We start from the raw sequence: 18369 nt of genomic DNA, 5'->3' as shown, positions 1-18369 counted from the left end.
AGATGACAGGGAGCTTCATCCTCGCCAGCTAGGTCTGGCTGGCATGGCCAGGGCCAGAAAGGAACTGGGGTCAGAGCCAGAGGCTAGGTGTGTCAGCTCAGGAGGGACTGAGGTCCCCATGTTGTGGCTCTGGGGGTCCAGGCACCTCCAATTTGTGGGTCACTGGGTTTTAAGAAAGCAAAACCTACTCAAATAACTCAAGGAAAAAGGGGAGTGGGGAAGGACAGAGCAACTGTGCCCCCCGCGCACACACATCACTACCACTGTGATATACTAAACCAGTAGGGTTTTCCTGGGTGGAATGTGAGAACTGGTGTGTTTAGAAAGTGTCCCATGAGAACCACCAGTGTGAAGTGAGAAGGGGCTGGAGGGGCACAGAGGCCTGCACCAGCACAGGACACCTTCCGAGCTTCTCTCCCTTCTTGCTGGGGCCACAGCCAGCATCTGCTCTCTGCCTGTGACAGCCTTTCAGTGTGTGATGAAGAAAACAGAGGCCCCGCATGCATCTCCAAGCTAAGCTGCCTCAGCTCTGCCTCATGGGAAAATATTTGCAGTTCTGTCGCTGACCCCAGCTCCCAGCCACTGTCCTCCAAATGAGCGCATCTGCCAGAGTTGCATAAAATATGGGTCACAGCGGAATCTTCTCAGGGTGGGACCAGAATCGCAGGTCATGGGCCGCCCCAACCATCCTGGGAGAGACTGCCTATCCTCCCTCCCTCTTGCCTGCCCCTGACTCAGGCAAAGAGGCCTTCTTGGACTGTATATCAGGAAAGGGGTGGCACCACCCCAATGACATGAAAAATGTCACCAAGTGGCATAACCACAGCTACCAAGTGTTTAACACTTCCTGTATACCAGGCACTTGACTGATGGCTTTGCACGTATAATCTTACTTTAGCTTTACTACAACAAAGGTAGTGTGATTTTCACTTTGCAGATGAGGAAACTGAGGCCTAGAGTGATTGGATAACCATCCTAAAGGCATACACATGGGAAGAAACAGAGACAGGCCTTGAACCTGGGTTTTTCTCAGCCCAAGGCTATGATCTTAACCACAGCTCTACCCTGCTCATAGGATTTTCATAAAGCGAGAGACTCCAGCTGTCTATGTATTCCCCTCTCAATGACACTAAGGGAATGGGAACTCCAGAGTCACCACATGGAGACCAGAGCTCCTTCGGAATCCTGTGAAGAGACGAAGCATCCCTAATCACGGGAACATAGCCAGTCTGCATCTACTACCTACACCAGGATCGTGCCATTTTACCTTCTGGGATCCGTGTGGTGTGATCAGAAACCACAGGCTATGTCAAGTCTGGAAAATGGAATTTGGGAAGTAGGATGAGAAGAAATTCAGTGATGGAAAACCCCTAGAAGTCACCCAGTCTAACCCCTTCATTACACAGACAAATTCATACCTAGAGAAGGGAAGAGGCTTTTCGGCATCACCAAGCTACTTAGAGCTGCAGATGGAAAATAGATTTCATCTCATTTACCAACTCTGACCAGTTGGCTAGCTTTGAGCATTGTATTGAGAATTCTAGGGCCATATCTGGGTTCAGCAGGAAGGAATGCTCTAGTTGAACCCCAATTATCACCATGGTTTCTAGAAGACATGGTAGCAATCAAGCCAACCCAAGATTAGGTCTCAGGTCTCCTGAGTGCAAGTCCAGTGCCACACGGGCGCAAGCACTCTAGTCAATTATGAAACACTCTAGAAAAGCCTATTCAAGAAAATTATGAAACAAAAGCATCACAAAGTGTCTCAGTGGTTTTCTTAGGCACCACATATTTGGTTGCAAGGAACAGAAACCCACTCAAGTTAGCTTAAGTAAATGATAATTAATTCTCAGGCTATGACAGGCAATTTCACAGACACTCAAGGACAGGAAACAGCACATCTAGCCCACGGTAGCCCAGAAGTGGAATTTAAACCTCATGAACAGACACCATTCTCTTTACCCTTAAAGCTGCATGTGGCAGAAAAGGTCGACTACCTACACAATAGCTATACCCCATCCTTCTTCCTTGCTAACAGAATGCAGAGTTTGCTCAGATATCAGGCTATCGAGTCCAGCCCAAGGGATGCATCGTGACTCATCTAAACAAGCCTTGATAATCCTATTCTCTTTGTCAATGATTGGTGTATCTCGGTTCTGGGCAATGACGCAGAAGGAAAAGTCTGAATGGAGCTTAAAGGAAGAAAGAGACACATGGAGAAGCTTATCCTTCCCTTCCAGCCTTAGATATGGCCGCATGAGGCTGTTTCCACGTGATCGGTCCAGATTGGTGAGGTGTTTCCCCCTGCTCCAGTCATCTGTGAGTAGCTCTGAGCTTGCCTGCTACAGTTAGCTGACCAAGATGAGAGGAGGCATCACTCACATTCTGAGGGTAGTAAAGGGAAATGCTGACAAGAAACTTGATGAGACTTGAACCACCAGCTACAGCTTTCCTGGATTTGCCACATCTTATGTCGCTCTTAAGTGAGAAAATCAATGAGCATATCATTTAAACCTTTCTTAGTACTCAGTGGTACTGCAAAATCTCTTCCCTTCTCTAGGTGTGGGTTTCCTTGTGTAATGAAGGGGTTGGGTTGGGCAACTTCTAGGGGTTTTCCATCACTGAGTTTCTTCTCATCTTACTAAACTTTTTTTAGTTTAGTCAGTTCTCTTTCTTTTTCTTTTGTTTTTTTTTTTTCTGAGACAGTCTTGTTCTGTCACCCAGACTGGAGTGCAGTGGCATGAGCTTGGCCCACTGCAACCTCTGCCTCCCAACCTCCACCTCCCAGATTAAAGCAATTCTCATGCTTCAGCCTCCCAAGTAGCTGAGACTACAGGTGCATGCCACCACACCCAGTTAATTTTTTATATTTTTAGTAGATACGGGGTTTCACCATGTTGACCGGGCTAGTCTCGAACTCCCCATCTCAAGTGATCTGCTCGCCTTGGCCTCCCAAAGTGCTGGGATCACAAGCGTGAGCCACCGTGCACAGCCTAGTTCTGCTTCTTGACACTACAGTATGCTTCATATTTTATTTCATCTTCTTTATATTTCAAAGTCCTCAACCGTACAATGTGTAGTAATAGTATTGTTCTAAGAATTGAAGGAAATGGTGTATATAAAGCACTTAGAACAGTGCCTTGCACCACTGTTAACAAGCTTCACCAGTTACTGTTAGAAATCATTATTATTTGTGCCAGCATAGGTCCAAGATGATCACCATCAATTCTTTCCCTGCCTGTAACACTGCCCTCAAGAGGTGGAGCCTATTTCTCCCACCCCTTAGGTCTAGGGTAGACTATATGACTGCTTGTCATAGTCTACCAGACCAACAGAATAGGTAGAATTAATATTATGCCAGTTCCAGGCCTAGCCCTTAAGAAGGCTAGCCATTTTTGGTCCCCTTCTCTTCAGACACTTGCTCTTAGGACACTTCCACTTAAAATCCAACTCCCATGCAGTTAGAAACCCAAGCCACATGGAGAGGCCATTTGCAGCTACTCTGGAAACAGCCCTAGCAGAGTTCCCTGCCTATAGACAGTGTCAATTGCTATGATTGGCATCCATCCCAGCTGAGCTCGCAGATGACACCAGCCCCAGCCACAGTCTGATTGGAACAGTAAGAGTGACCCCAAATGAGAAGGACCTAACCAATTCTAGTCAACCCACAGAACCACGAAAGATAATAATAAATTATCGTTATAAGCCACTAAGTTTTGGGCTGGTCTCTTACACAGCAAGAGACAACCAACACATTATTAATATATTTATTATGTCTGCTTCTCTGCATTCCCCTGTAACTCTAACTTGCATGTGAAAGGGAGTGTGTCCCAGGAGCAGGTGAATAAGCTGGAGCATCTTACTTTGGCCCCAACTCTACATAAGTATTCCATTCTAGTGTCCAATACCGTCTTACTGATTTAATCCCTGTGTCTCAGTTCCAAATGCTAAAAGAATAAATCTGATCAATCAAGTTGAGCTAGGTGCTCACCCCTGGTAAGATTATTTCTGATCAAGAATGAAGGTCATCTGCTCCCTAGTACTGTATGGAGTGGGGATGGGAGGATTGTGGATACAGAAAAAATAGTAGGTGTCTCTTACAAGATACCTCTCAATTCATCTATTCTATGTGGTTGTTGTTGTTGTTTTCTCAAGCGTAACCGAATTATCAAGGTGGCTTCAGGAGCTTCAGCCACTGCATGTTCTCTGGTTCAAGTATATGAAAGAGAACCACACTGTTTTCTGGTAGCTTCTCCCAAAGTCCTGGGATTCACCATTAATGAATTTGCAACCAAGGAGAAGCGATGCTATGATTGGGGAGGCCTGGACCATAGACTCCACTCATGGAAGCTGGAGCTGTTTCCAGGTAAGGGTGAATGGATGTTGGTGTGTGCAAGCTGCGGGAAGGGTACAGGGAGCTAAATAACAAATCCCCACCATGCTCCCCAAATACACATGGGAATTCCCAGAAACTTCAAGAAGGAAAGGGGGGTCTTCTGAGCAATGGACACTATTCTGATCACTGGAAGGCACAGCTCATTGGTAAACAAGAGATGACCATCTCCTTAACCTCTTAGTCTTAGGCAAGCATCACCAGTCTCTGAGTCTTCTCTTCCCCAGGCTAAAGAGTTCTGGCTTCTTCTACCCTTCCTCATAGATCTTAATCACACAGGGTCATGCTGGCCAGCCCTATGAGGGGCCTTGCTGCCTGGACACCTCTTCAACACTAATTATAGCAAAATAGTATCTCTAGAAATCCACACCATCACAGTCAGGGCCACTTGGGGTAGGGTGGAGGCAAGTCGCTATTTTCTCAAGCCATATCCTTAAGGCTTTGTACTTCCAGCTATTTCTCTCTCCCTCAGGATCCTATTTCTATTAGCGTTTCTACTGGTTATAACTGCCCTCCAATAAGGCCAGGTGGAAGGCTTGTCTCCTTAACAATGACAACGGCGTTGCATGAGATGAAAAGGCATTCTCAGTCGCAGGATGGCCCTGTGGTTTTCTGCCTGGCCCGAAGCAGCCCTCTTGGAGCGGGTGGGGAGAAGTGGGCATCAGAAACCCCAAACTCTGTCTGGGCCTCCAAGCCATTCATCAGGGGCTGACGGTTTCTTCATTGCTGGCCCAGGGCCAGGGCAGTGAGGGGCTTATTTCTGTTGCATTACAGTTTGAGCCCATATGCAAACCAGAGGACTATGTCTATAAATAAGGTATTATAGTTAAATCAATATTGATTATTAGGAGTTAGTGTTAGATTTAAAGCCATAAAAATGAATAAATATTATGGTGAAAGTGTCCTAAATCTCATGGGCAAAATCACTAAGCAAAACAAAGCCACAGACCTTGGATGGATGGAGCAGTGACCCCACTTCCCACCCCCCTAAAAGAACTGTCGAGCAGATGGCTGCTCCTCATAGGGCAGGAGAGGAAAAGGCAATTTGGGGACAGTGTAAATGTCTTTCCACCCATTTCTCAGCCACATCCTTGGTTTTGTTCAGGGTCTGTTACACATCACTGGGTATATGCTCAGCTGATTTTCATGACTGGTATTAAAAGACTGGTGTGTTCAGACTGTCATGATGGTTGTATTCATCACTGAAATGACAAATTTATTTTTCTAAGATATCCTGTTTCTGATTGGACAGTAACTCATGTTTATTATAGAAACTATAGAAAGGTAAAATAAGCAAAGAGAAGAAAATAAAATTCACCCAGAATCCTACTATCCACAGATAATCACCATTAACATTTTGGTGTACATGCTTTCAGTCATTTTTCTGCACAGGTATATGTGCCGCGTGGGTGTGTGTGTGTGTGCGCGCGCACGTGTGTGTGGTCTGTGTGACTAATTGTTTAATAGGGTTGAAATAGCAGGCTGTTTTGCAATCTGAACAGATTAATTCTATTATATGTACTGAAATTCAGTTAATCAATCTCTTATTCCTACATATTTAGATTGTTTCCAAAACTAATTAAATTACTGTTTCATCTTGTTCGTTCTTTCAGCAAGTGGAACTAAAAGGTGCTCCTCTTTCGTAAATAAGCTGTTTTTTCTTTGCAGTTTATGAGGAGGACTAAAACCTGAGACAGGATCAGTGTCCCATGTCCAGTAGAACAATGGAAGTCACTGCGTTCCTGACTGTAGCGTGCACAATAGTGCGGGTCAGAGGCAGAAGTGTGCAGTGATGGGCTCCGATGGAAACCGGAGGTCAGTAAGGCCTCCCCACTCAGCCTCTGCCACACATCTCCTCGCCTCACAGAGCCTGGAGTCCTCTTGAGGCCCTGTGCTGCACCATCACAGCACTAACTGCTGCACCTGGAAGAAGAGGGGTGCCCTCCTCAGGAGTGAGTACTGGGTGGGAATAACCACCATTGCATAGAGCCTTGGCAGAAGGGTAATTCCAGTGTCTACTGCCCACTACTCAACAGCAGCTATGCACATAAAGAGGACCCTAGCCTTCGCCTGTCTGGGGGCGATGGGGGAAGACAGGACCTAAAGTCAGCCAGGTAGTCACTGTCTCCCAGGAATCTGAATGAGCAAAGGCACAAGGATCATGGCCATTTGGAGGCTAACTTGGACAGGGGCAAGAACAAGTTTCTCAGCTTCCTGCTTCCTGAATCCAGGCTGCCAAAGTCTCCTCAATCCCTGCCTTTCCCAGGTCTGAGTCCCTAGCCTCCTGTTGATTACCATATTAATCAGGGTTCTATAGAGGATGAAAAGTTCCACATCTGCCGTCTGCAAACTGGAGACCCGGGAAAGCCAGTGGTGTAAATTCCAGACAGGGCCCACAATCCTGAGAACCAAGAGTGCCAGCACAAGTCTCAGTTTAGGAGCATGAGAAGACCGATGTCTCCGCTCAAGCAGATGGGCAGAGAGAGCAAACTCAGCCTTCCTCTGCCTTTTCATTCTATTCAGGCCCTCAGCAGATGAGATGAGACCCACCCACACAGGGAAGGGTGCTGCTCCACTCTGTCTACCAATGCAAATACTAAACTCCTGTGGAAACACCTCACAGACACACCCAGAAATGATGTTAACCAGATATCTGGGCATCCTGTAGCCAGTAGACATGACTCATCAAAATAACCATCACAATTGGTGATGCTGAGTTGGTTCTGTTGCTTGCAGACAAGAATCCTAACAGACATCTGCTTCCTCCCCACTCCCCTCACTCATCCTTCAAAACTCAAATTCAATGTCATCTCCTCTCTGAAGCTTTCCCCAAGTCCCCTAAAGGTGATCATTATTATCTTCCTGCCTCATTCCATAGCCCTTTGCTTGTGACTCTTAGAGCACTTACTTTATCTTGTTTATTATTTCAAGTAATTTTTAACCTGACACAGAGCTGAAGCTGTGTCTTACACTGTAATTATAGAAGCTTGTTGAAAGGAGCTTGTGTGAATAAATAAATGAATATGCGTATACATATATATGAGAATAGGTCTAACACACTTCGTGTTCAGCCATCAAGTGATTAACTAATGTTAACAGGGACACTGGATTTTGTTCGGCATTTAGTGAAAGTGAAGTCACAAGCCTTTCCATCCTCTACAGATGTGAACAAAGTATTCCCAGTCAGAATATATGAACAGGAAGTTGTCAGCACTTCCTGGTGCTTTATATTTGCGCTCAGTGTGAGCTGGTGCACCTGGCTGTTGTTAGACCCTAACTATTCCTCGGGGACTCTATATCAGGCAACACAAACTGGCCACCCACGGTCCAAATGCATCCGGGAGCTGTTTGTCCCACATTGGTATTTTTGTTTAATTGACTTAGTTGCCATCAACAATCGGCTGGAGCTAAGCAGTGGCTACTCTCCCTCCTCTGTCTCCCTTCGGAATGGAGCATGAACTCTCATGCTGACTGCAGCTCCCACAAAGCCCATTTCACTCATGCCCTCCCTGGCCCCTGAAGATGTTACCACCCTTGATCTCCACTTGTAAAGGTTGATCATTAAGGGTGAAAAGATGGCTTCAGTCTTTCCAGAGTATCATAGTCAGGAAAAGGCATATCTAGAGAATCCTGGGAAACTGCCCTGCTCACTCCATTCACACCTTCCCTCATGGAGGAGTCAGCTGCTTCAGCAAAACTAGAACCAAGTTCTTTTCCCCTAGAGCCTCCAGAGACACGAGTTCATCCTTCCTAACAGGCCAGAGAGGGGATTCTAGCACCCAAGTCTCCAAAGCCCAAAATAGAGTCAGAAGTCAAGGCCAAGCCTTTCCATCCTGCCTTAACCCAGTGGGATAGAATTAATTTGCCCCAATATACAGTGAAGAAAGTGAAGCCCAGAGAGGTGAAATGATTTACCCAAGGTCACAGAGCTGAAAAGTAGCCCATCTGAGACTCATGCCCACTGCTATTAGCCACTGCCTGGAGGCATCTGGGGCTCAGCCAGACTGGGGAGGGGTGCGGCCTAAAGGTCATCGAGGCAGTGTAGGGGCTCCACGTTGGAGCATCTCCTGGCTAATCCAGGACAACCAGGATGAAGGCTTTGGTGCTAAGGACAAAGAGCAGTTGGGGTTGGGAGGATGACCCAACTCCCTCCCCGGTGGCTCAGTTCATGATGCAGCCCACCCAAGTGATTCAACCCCAGGCCAGAATGCCTCTGGGAAAGATAAGTTTGGCCCCAGACCCTTTCTGTGCCAGGGTGTCAGAGCAGGAGAGGGCAAAAGAGATGGAATGCTTGCTCTTTTTTCTTTTCATAGGGCTTGCTCTTTTTTCTTTTCATAGGGAGAGAGAAGGGCGAGGTCTTGAGAAGACATCCTTGCCTCCTCCTTCTCTCACTGCACCCCCCCCCCACCATTCAATCCATCCACAGACTGATGGCATTGCCTCCAAAACAAATCCAGACCCACCACATCGCTTCCTGTCAATGTGTGCCACCTTCATCCTAGCCACACAACCACGGTGGCTCCTGTCCCCCTGCCTACTCACTTGACCTCACGGAACCCGCTCTCAACACAGCACATAGTGCATAGTGCAAGCTTTTTTAAAAAAAATTGAGACAGAGTCTCGTTCTGTCACCCAGGCTGGAGTGCAGTGGCAGGATCTTGGCTTACTGCAGCCTCTGCCTCCTGGGTTCAAGTGATTCTCCTGCCTCAGTCTCTGAGTAGCTGGTGCATGCCACCACACCTGGCTAAATTTTTGTGTTTTTAGTAGGTATGGGATTTCACCATGTTACCCAGGCTGGTCTCAAATTCCTGGCCTCAAGTGATCCACCCACCTTGGCCTTCCAAAGAGCTGGGATTACAGGCGTAAACTACTCCAGTCAGCCCAAGCTTTCTAAAATGTAAATCAGAACTCATCGGCTTAAAATCCTCCCAAAGGCTTCTCATTACCCTGAGAACACAATCTGAACTCTCTACCATGGCGTACAAGGTCCAGTACATTGTGGCCTTTACCTGCCTCTTGAAATGCACCTCCTGCTGGTCTTCGCACACACTACACCCCAGCTCCAACAGCCTTTTTCTGTTCCTTGAACCCAGCCACGCTCATTCCCACCTCCAGGCCTCCTCACCAGTTCCCTCTGCTTGGAATGCTCTTTCGCTCATCTTTGCACAGTTGTTCCTTCTGGATCTCAGCTCATATGTCACCTTCCCAGACAGCCCTTCCTGACCCTCAGTCTCAAGGAGTTTGCCTCCAGTCACTTTCACTCACATTATCCAATTTTATTTTCTTCACAGGACTAACATTATCTAAAAGTGTCTTAAGTATTTGTTTTAACTATTGAAGCTCTTTCCATACTAAGAATCTAAGCCCACGAGAGCTGAGCCAATGTCTGTCGTGTTCAATACGGTTTCCCCCAGAGAGTGGCACATAGTAATATGCAATAAATAGTTGCTAAATTAATTAACTAATTAATTATCCAGGTGAGAGATGACAGGGACATAAAGTAAGGCAGTTGCATCAAGAGTGAAATGGAAAGAGTAAATGTGAGAGGGATTTAAGAACCAGAATCAATAGGGCCAGTTCTAAAAATGAGATGAGACAGCAGGAGCCTCAGGCTTGAACAGCTTGGTAGGTGGTGAAATAAGTCATCAATATTGGTAATGTATGGGGAGGGGACAATAATGAATTCAGTTTTGAAAAGTTGATTTTGAAGTACCTGAGGGACTTCCAGATGATGTCCAGTTGTATTTTGAAGTTCAGGAAACAGATTTAGGATGCTGGTTGAGATGTGAGAAAATCCTGGGGGAATAAGTGGTAAGTGGCTGAAGCTGTGGCTTGATCCTATATGCAGTAAGAGGAGGTTCTAAGTCTAAACTGAAGACAACCCAAAATTTAACAAGACAAGTGGATTAGAACCAGAAAAGACTCTGAGAAGATGTGCCTGGAGAGATGGAAGAGCAGGAGGAGTGTTGCTGGGGGCAAACCTTTCAAGGAGAAGGGAGTGCTTGACAGTTTCAAAAGGCAGGAGAAAGTCTAACGGTACATCTGTAAAGTCTGACCTTCCAATGTGGCGGCCTCCTTGGCACAGTCTCCATGGTGGCCTCTGGATGGACACCAGATTGGAGTACATTGAGGAGCGACTAGGAGGGAATGACATGGATACAGCAATGAAGTAGAAACTTATCTTGTCAATCTGGCTGTGAGTGGAAGGTCAAAGACACAGTGATAGGTAGGGAGGACAAGGGATGGAAGAGTGATGTTTTTTCACTGGGCAAGACTGTCACCTATGTAGCCCAAACTTTTGATTGTGTGTCAGTCTATAATGCGGTTTAAGTTATTTCCCAAAGGGCTGCTAATGACCATGTGAATCACCAAACAGTGTGCTCTAGGTCCTCAGCAGCATTCATGGTGTGAATGAATGTTGAAACCGCTCAGAAAAAGAAATCCTTGATCCAAGTACCAAATTCCTCCACAAACCTGGGAGAGTACATGAAGCAATGACTGTGAGAAAGAGATGCAGTAAGTGATGTAGTAGATAACGTGACCCTAAAGCCTTGGTGGGTTGGGAGACATGGATGATACAGGGCGTGGCTTTAACGGTCTTTGAATCCTTCTGTGTGGCTATGTTGAAGAGAAGCTGAGCAAAACTATGTAATAATCACAACAGCAAGACATGGCCCTGGAACTCTTATCTGGATTCTACTTGCAGATGTACCACCAGCCGTGTGACTGCCCTTTGGGCCTCAGTTTCTCCATCTGCCCTTTGGGGACCTTGATCTAGAACTTCCTTGAGAACCTGCCACCTCTGACACCATCCCTGAAACCAGTCAGCCTGGATTTATATCCCAGCTCTGCTATTTTCTACTTGTGTGAACTTAGATGAGATACTTAACTTTTCTATGCCTCAGTTTCTACATTTTTTTAAATAGTGCTAATAATTGCCCTACCTCAAAGAGTTGTGAGGATAAAATGACAATTAATAAATGTAATACCCTTTGGATAGTGCTGGGTACCTAGAAGGGCACTATGTAAGCTGTGGCTAATGTTATTGTCCAAGGAACCCCAAAGTTAGTAGGTGAAAGATGCTGGCTTTATTTAAAAGGGCAAGAAAGCAGACACTCTAGAACAGAGGTGAGCAAATTTTCCTACACAGGACCAGGTAGTAAATATTTTGGCTTTGTGGGCCCTGTGGTTTCTGTTGTAACTACTCACTTCTGCCACCATAGTAGACAGTAGTCCACCAGGCGCGATGGCTGACACCTGTAATCCCAGCACTTTGGGAGACCAAGGCAGGTGGATCACCTGAGGTCAGGAGTTCAAGACCAGCCTGGTCAATATGGTGAAACCCTGTCTCTCTAAAAACTCAAATATCAGCCAGGTATAATGAAGGGTGCCTGTAATCCCAGCTACTCGGGAGGCTGAGGCAGGAAAATCACTTGAACCCAGGAGGCAGAGGTTGCAGTGAGCCAAGATCATGCCATTGCACTCCAGCCTGGGTGACAGAATGATATTCCATCTCAAAAAAAAAAAAAGAAAAGAAAAAGAAAGGAGTTACAGATGATATGCAAACAAATCGGCGTGGCTGTTTTCCAATAAAACTTTATTTACGAAAACAGGCAGTGGGCTGGATTTGGTCCAGAGGCCGTAGTTCGCAAATCCTGTTCAAGAACAAATGTCCCTGGAAAGACGGATACTGAGCTCTCCTCTCTGATGGGTAGAACTAAGAAATCCCATGCGTTCCCCATCTAGGCCAGAGCTCTGACCACTCTGACTGCAAAGTCACTAAAAAGGAAAGCTCCCAACTCACAGAACAAGCAAATAATAAACGAGTTTTAAAAATAATTAAAATTGAAAATTGATTGTCTGGGCCAGAGCAGATTTATGCAAAGGGTCCCTGCTCCACTGGGAGTGGAAGGAGGGTTTCTAAGCTCTGTGTTGAACAAGCTAAGCATTTTTTCAGATTATTCCCAGCATAATATGCCAAAGGGAATAGGCTCCATTTATTATTTTCTTAAAAAAATCAATGAGCTGAAACATTCCCTCTAGACCTATAATATTTATTTCAATGTTCTGTCAATAAATATAACAAGGTTAGCTTTCTATCAGTTTAGTTGGAAGAATCATTTGAGGGAAGTTCTATTTGTTAAGCTCGATTACAGAAAGCAATCAATAGAGGAAAATTCCCTGGTCACTATAGGCAAGAAATATAGAGCTCAGAGGAGCCATCCCAGGAAAGAGATTGATGGCACTGTCCCATAATCCCTTCCTCCTTCCCCCAAAGGTAAGAGATGTGGGTGCAACCTTGAGTTATGGAGTGTCAGGCTGGAGCAGTCCCCATCTGATACTGACAGGGAAACTGAGGCCCACAGAGAGAAAGGGAGTTATTCACATCATAAAGTGGCAGAATCAGAACTAAAATCTAGATATTCTAATCTCAGATTTCTCCCAGATCTTGAGCTATTCGGTTGACTCAGGTGGGACACAGGATAGAGATATCCTTGGAGAAAAAAAAATGCTTTTCTCTTTCATTTGAATTCAGCCTTGTTGGACAAGGCTTTTCAAAAGATGCATCTGGATAAGATGGTCTCAGAAAGGTGTTCAAAAATACGCTCATTTGTGAGTTGGGAATTTCTGAGGGCTTGGAGAGTTGGGGGAGATATTTCACCAATTTACCCTTACCCTCCAACACAGCCACACATACCCACACATGGACACACACTTTCCTGGTTAAGTTGGCAGGTGTATCTGCTCTCATAGAACTTGAATTTCACCTTTGGGCATTGCTGTTGGACTTGACCAGATAAACCTACTCAATTATACCTCAGCCTCCCACAAGATAAGTCATGGGAAATACAGGGTTTGGGGTCAGAAGATGTGACCAGTTGGCTCAGCTCTGCCATATTCTTAGCTAGATGAAGTCATTTCCCTTCTCCAAGCTTGTTTTTTCCATCTGTAAAATGGGAATAATAATATTGATACTTTTTCATAGGTTAGAGGTATAAAGAATGCATGATATTGCTGGAGAAATAAAAATAATGATTACTATGATTATTTAATGGTAGTCACATTAAATTACTATTGAATTATCAGTAGCATTTATTGAATGCTTTCTGTATGCCAGCATTGAACTAAGCATCTTATGTTTAATTCTCACAGCAATATTATGAGGTACAAAATATAAATCTCTTTATTTTGCAAATATGGAAAATAAGACCTGAAGCTCAAATAACTTGCCCAAGGTCACAAAGCTAGAAAATGGTGGATTGAAGACTGAACCCATGTTATCCAACTCCAAAGTTTGTACTTATAACCTCTAGAGTCAGAGAGATTACAGTAGAATCCTGACCTGGAAGGAGGGAGTTACTTTCCTGTTCCACGCCCATCTCCCAATCCACCTCACTCAGAAAAGCTAAGTCCCGGATGCCTGTGGGTCTTCATCTTTCACTTCCTTGAATATCCAAAGGAGGCTTCAATGAGTCAAGTGCTCTCCAGATATTATCCCAAGACAAGCTCATCAGCAAGAGGTCTGCAACCGTAGCCAACTTAACCCCTCACCTAGAGACTCAATTAAATAAAAAGTTCTGACAACTCTCCTGATCTGTCACTGAGTTTGGATGTTGCTGGGGGAACTGGAGAGAAAAATTTAACAAATAGAGTTGAATGATTATTCATTGAGTTCCTACCATGCCAGGCATTATTCTAGACACTAGAAATATAAATATATTCCACAGCCTGCTAAGTATTACTCCCTGGATGTTCCTTAGTGTGTCCAAAACTGAATTCAATGACCCACCCCCCAGTCACCTCAGCCAGAATTCTGGGAATTATTACCTCTCACACCACCCTGCACACATCTACTGAGTCCCTACTAAGTCCCAGGTAGCTAATCACCAGGCCCTGGTCATTCTGAGACACCACTTTCACCATCTCTAGATACTACATTCTACAAGCCATGGGGAATTCAGGCTTTAGGAAAACTGTCTTGGTAACCAAAATCATTCCAGGAGATCCACGAAATAATAAACATTGCAATCCAAATGCATCGGGCTTGACTGGCCCCTGAATACCAAGGCAGTCTCATTACTCTGAGAACTTGGAGCCCCCAGCTGACTGATAACAGGAAATCTAGTCTTTCAGAGAAAGACCCTACTTCCTTGCACCTCTCCTACAAGCATATCTCTGAGAATCTCAAGGGCTGCCACTGTGTTGCCACAAACCAGTCCTTGACGCCCTTCATCCCAGTGAAAAATCAAGTAAACACCACAGCCTTGGGACTCAAGAGCCACTCTGGGTGGCTCAAACGGAACTGGAACTCAGCTTTGCTGTCCTAAAGAGAGAACTATCTCTCTGTTAGGCTAAGCTAGAGAGGTCCCACCTGGAGTTTCAATAGTCAGTGATAAAGCTCTTTAATTCTTACATATAGCCCTTTCCTCCCAGGAAGTAGCTGCCAGTAAGAGATCTAAGCAGGGCTTGTCCTAGATTCACTGGCCTTAGGACAAGGAGTGCTCAAACATCTGTGCATGCACTAAGGCAAAGTTCTGACCAAACTGATCTGAAACAGACAAAGGGAACTCTTGTCCTATTGATTCTGTTCACTATAAAATATCCTGAGTCCATCAACTTCTCACTCCATCTCTACAACAAACATCATACAAATCCAAATCACCACCATCTTGTGTCTTGACTACCGTAACTGCCCCCTAACTTCCTAAATCCATTCCAACCCTCCCAATCCACTCTCCACACAGCCACCAGGGTGATCTTTTTAAAATGTAAATCTGACCATGTGCCACCCTTGCTTAAACCCTTCAATGAATTCCATTGCACTTACAACAAAATTTAAAATTTTACTGTCTTACTGTGTTCTCTCAAAAGCATAGTTCTGGCCATATATTGACATCAACTTGGGTGCAGGAGATAGTTTCCAAGAGTCACAAGTAACGTGGGGAATGGGGAAAGTTCTCAGGGAGGGTAGAAAAGTTCTAGACGTATTCCTCATTGTCCCCCTCATAACAGCAAATATGGCTCCTCTCTCTGTATTCTGGTCTACTGGTACAAAGAACCCAAGAGAACTTGGTGGGAATCTTTATTGTAGGTTCAATGGAATTCTTACTATTTCCCCTAGTGAAAATGCCTCATCCTTTGGGACCAATACTTCTAATCTTACAGAGCCTTAAGATTCTAAAATAAGAAGCACAAGTTCCCCCAAGTTGATCCCTGGAAATGATGGTGAAAGGGCACAATTCCACTTTCACCCCTTGATCCCCACATCCATATATTCTGGCCATTGTAACACAACACTATTCAATGGCTGTTAGCGTAACATATACCCCACATCCTGGAGAACAGAATTCTAGCCTTACGAGTACCATTCCTCAACCTGCCACATTAACTGAGTTTTTAAGGGATGATTACAACCTTCTATCAAGCCAGCTGTTTCCAAGTGATTTGGTATATAATAGGACCAGTGCATCCCAAAGTCATTTGTCCATTGTCATACCTCCTTTGCTGTAAAGCATGGAGTCTTGATCTAAGAAGCTGCTATGTAGAATCCCATGTCACTAATCACTGTATAAGCCCCTGGGTAGTGGTGCTGGCTTAGGCACCATGGGCAGGGAAGACAAACCCATGTCCAGAGTTTTGTCAGTCTTAGTAAGGACAAATTGCTGCTTCTTCCAGAGGATGTTGCCACCAAATGGGTGGTCATTCTCTGTAGAGTCAGTACCATGCTGAGGGTTTGATGTTGGGCCCAGCTGTTGACAAGTCACACATTTAACAGCTGCATTGGCTAGATCCACCTTGGTGAGAAGAAGCCCCTGTTATTGAGCCTATGAAGAGCCTCTATCCCTGCCACCACACATGGGACTGCTGAGGACAGAGGGTGGCTGCTACTCAATGGGCAATTCGTGTCTTCTAGCAGTTTAATGCCTTTTCTATGCTGGATGCTTTCTGGTGAGCATTAGTATCAGACACAAAAATACTAAAATCTTGGGTCTACTCCTTTAGGGCCATCCATGTCCCTTAGCCCCAGACTCCTTAGCTCTAATCATTTCATCTTGCTTCTTCCAGGTCCCTGACCAATTAGCCAAGCAATTCACCATTGCCCAAAACTTTATGTTTATACCCACCTCAGACTACTCCTTTCTCCATAAAAAGTTAGTGACCTAACTGTGCTTCCTAAAGTTCTCCTCTCAACACTGTCCTTCAGGGTCACCAATATATTGAACTGATCCATGTTTAAATCAACCCAGGATTTTTCCTCCTCCATTAGCTGGTCATGGTCATCTCCTGACAAGGGGATATATATGAGCTGAGAGGAAGGTGCTGGTTCAACAAAGATAGACAACATGGGAGTCTAACCCACCTGTTCAAGCACTTACTTGAGCCTCTGAACCTGTTCAGATCTGACTCAAATATACGATTTCCTTTATACAATGGATTGCTAATGTGTCTAGTCAACCTCGTGACTCAGATATGATAATACCTAGCTCATGATGGGCAGCTCTGGCCATATATTCACTTAATGGTCCATGGTCAGCCTCTGCTGGGGCCCAGTAACATTCCAGGAGCTGATTTTCCAAGCACTGAGTAGTTCTCTACTGAAGAAGGCATAGCCTTGCTCTGTAACTAAGGGTTTCGCTGTGAGTCTCCTAATAAAGCTTGCCAGACTACAGATACCTCTAACACTATTGGTTTACCAGATCATATGGCACAAAAAATAAGGAAGTTTACACTATAGCCCAGGTTTGCTGCTGAGTCCTCTTTTGATCTAAGACTCATTCAAAACTGGAAGCCTCCTGGGCCACTTAATAAATGGGTTAGAACACGATTCCCAAGTATAAGTATCCAGTACCTCAAAATTCCAAATAGGCCTACCAAGGACTATGCCTCTTTCTTTTTGGTAGGAGAGTCAAGGAGCAGCAGTACCTGTATATGCTTAATCAATGCTTGAAGGCCTGAATCTTTGTAGATTTTATGTCCTCTCGACATGCATGTCTCTTATTAGGGCATCCCAGTACTTGCCACTTCCGGTTCGTTGGATTTGTTGAGAATGATGCCATCAGTATAGTGGACCAGCATGATGTTTTTGGAACGTCGAGACAATCGAAGTCCTTTTAGATGATATTGTGACAAAGAGCAAGAAAATCAACATAGCCTTGAGGCAAGACAGTGAATATATATTACTGTCCTTCCCATGTGAATACAAACTGCTTCTAATCCTTTTTTCTGATGTGAATTGAAAAGATCAAATACCGTGTATCAAATGCTGGAGGCTATGTTGATCTGTTCTAGTAAAGATACCATCTCCAGCACAGCAATCAGAGCTACCCCTTGTTTTGGTGGTTCACTGGTCATTATCCCTAACCAATCTGGATTTTTAGGGTTCCTACCAATAAATTGAATGGGAATGTGGTGGGGAAAACCAACCCCCAAATTATTTAATCCTTTGGTGGCAATACTAATTTCTACAATGCCACCTAAGATATGGAATTGCTTTGGATTTAATGTCTTGACCAAAGAGTTAAAGAACATTTTTAAAGACCTCAACTTGTTCTTCAGAACCAATATGAAGGTTTTGTCAACTGCTAAGTATATCCATTCTAATTACATACTCAGAAACCAGGAAAATGAACAAAGCGTCAGCATGGGCATCCACTAGACCCACTGTAAGACAGAGTTAAACCAGGGATCCCTTGTCACCTGCCCTCAATATGCCCAATTCTAATATGGGGGCAATTGTGCCATTTGCATTCCCACCTGACTCAATATCCAACAGCTCTCAAAAAATCTTATTGTTCCCTCTTTCCCTAATGTGCAGGTACCCTGATAAATAGCTATAAGTCTCTTTGGAGAAGGACTGGGGTAATGTGTATTGTAAATACCTGAAGTGGCTTTGCGGAGTCCTTCCTCAAGGGGACTTGGCCTCCTCCTCAATCAATGGACTCTGGGTCTTTTAGGGGCTCATATCTGGAAAGTGG

General features: G+C 44.8%; 1 long non-coding RNA gene across 3 annotated transcripts in view; it reads right to left on the bottom strand.

The window, feature by feature from the left end:
- Nucleotides 1–18369, bottom strand: part of LOC108592566 (uncharacterized) — an 88807-nt gene that overhangs the window by 54276 nt on the left and 16162 nt on the right. For all 3 annotated transcript variants that reach the window (XR_013519934.1, XR_001912742.4, XR_013519935.1), the window contains 2 exons: nt 18274–18369; nt 17318–17502 (listed from right to left, as the gene is read on the bottom strand). This is a non-coding gene — a long non-coding RNA (uncharacterized LOC108592566). The remainder of the gene's footprint in view (nt 1–17317; nt 17503–18273) is intronic.

The sequence above is a fragment of the Callithrix jacchus genome, chromosome 7 (genome assembly GCF_049354715.1).
Source record: "Callithrix jacchus isolate 240 chromosome 7, calJac240_pri, whole genome shotgun sequence".
Classification (NCBI taxonomy): Eukaryota; Metazoa; Chordata; class Mammalia; order Primates; family Cebidae; genus Callithrix; species Callithrix jacchus.
Note: the sequence above shows the minus strand (reverse complement) of the source record. Positions and strands in the feature narration are given on the sequence as shown.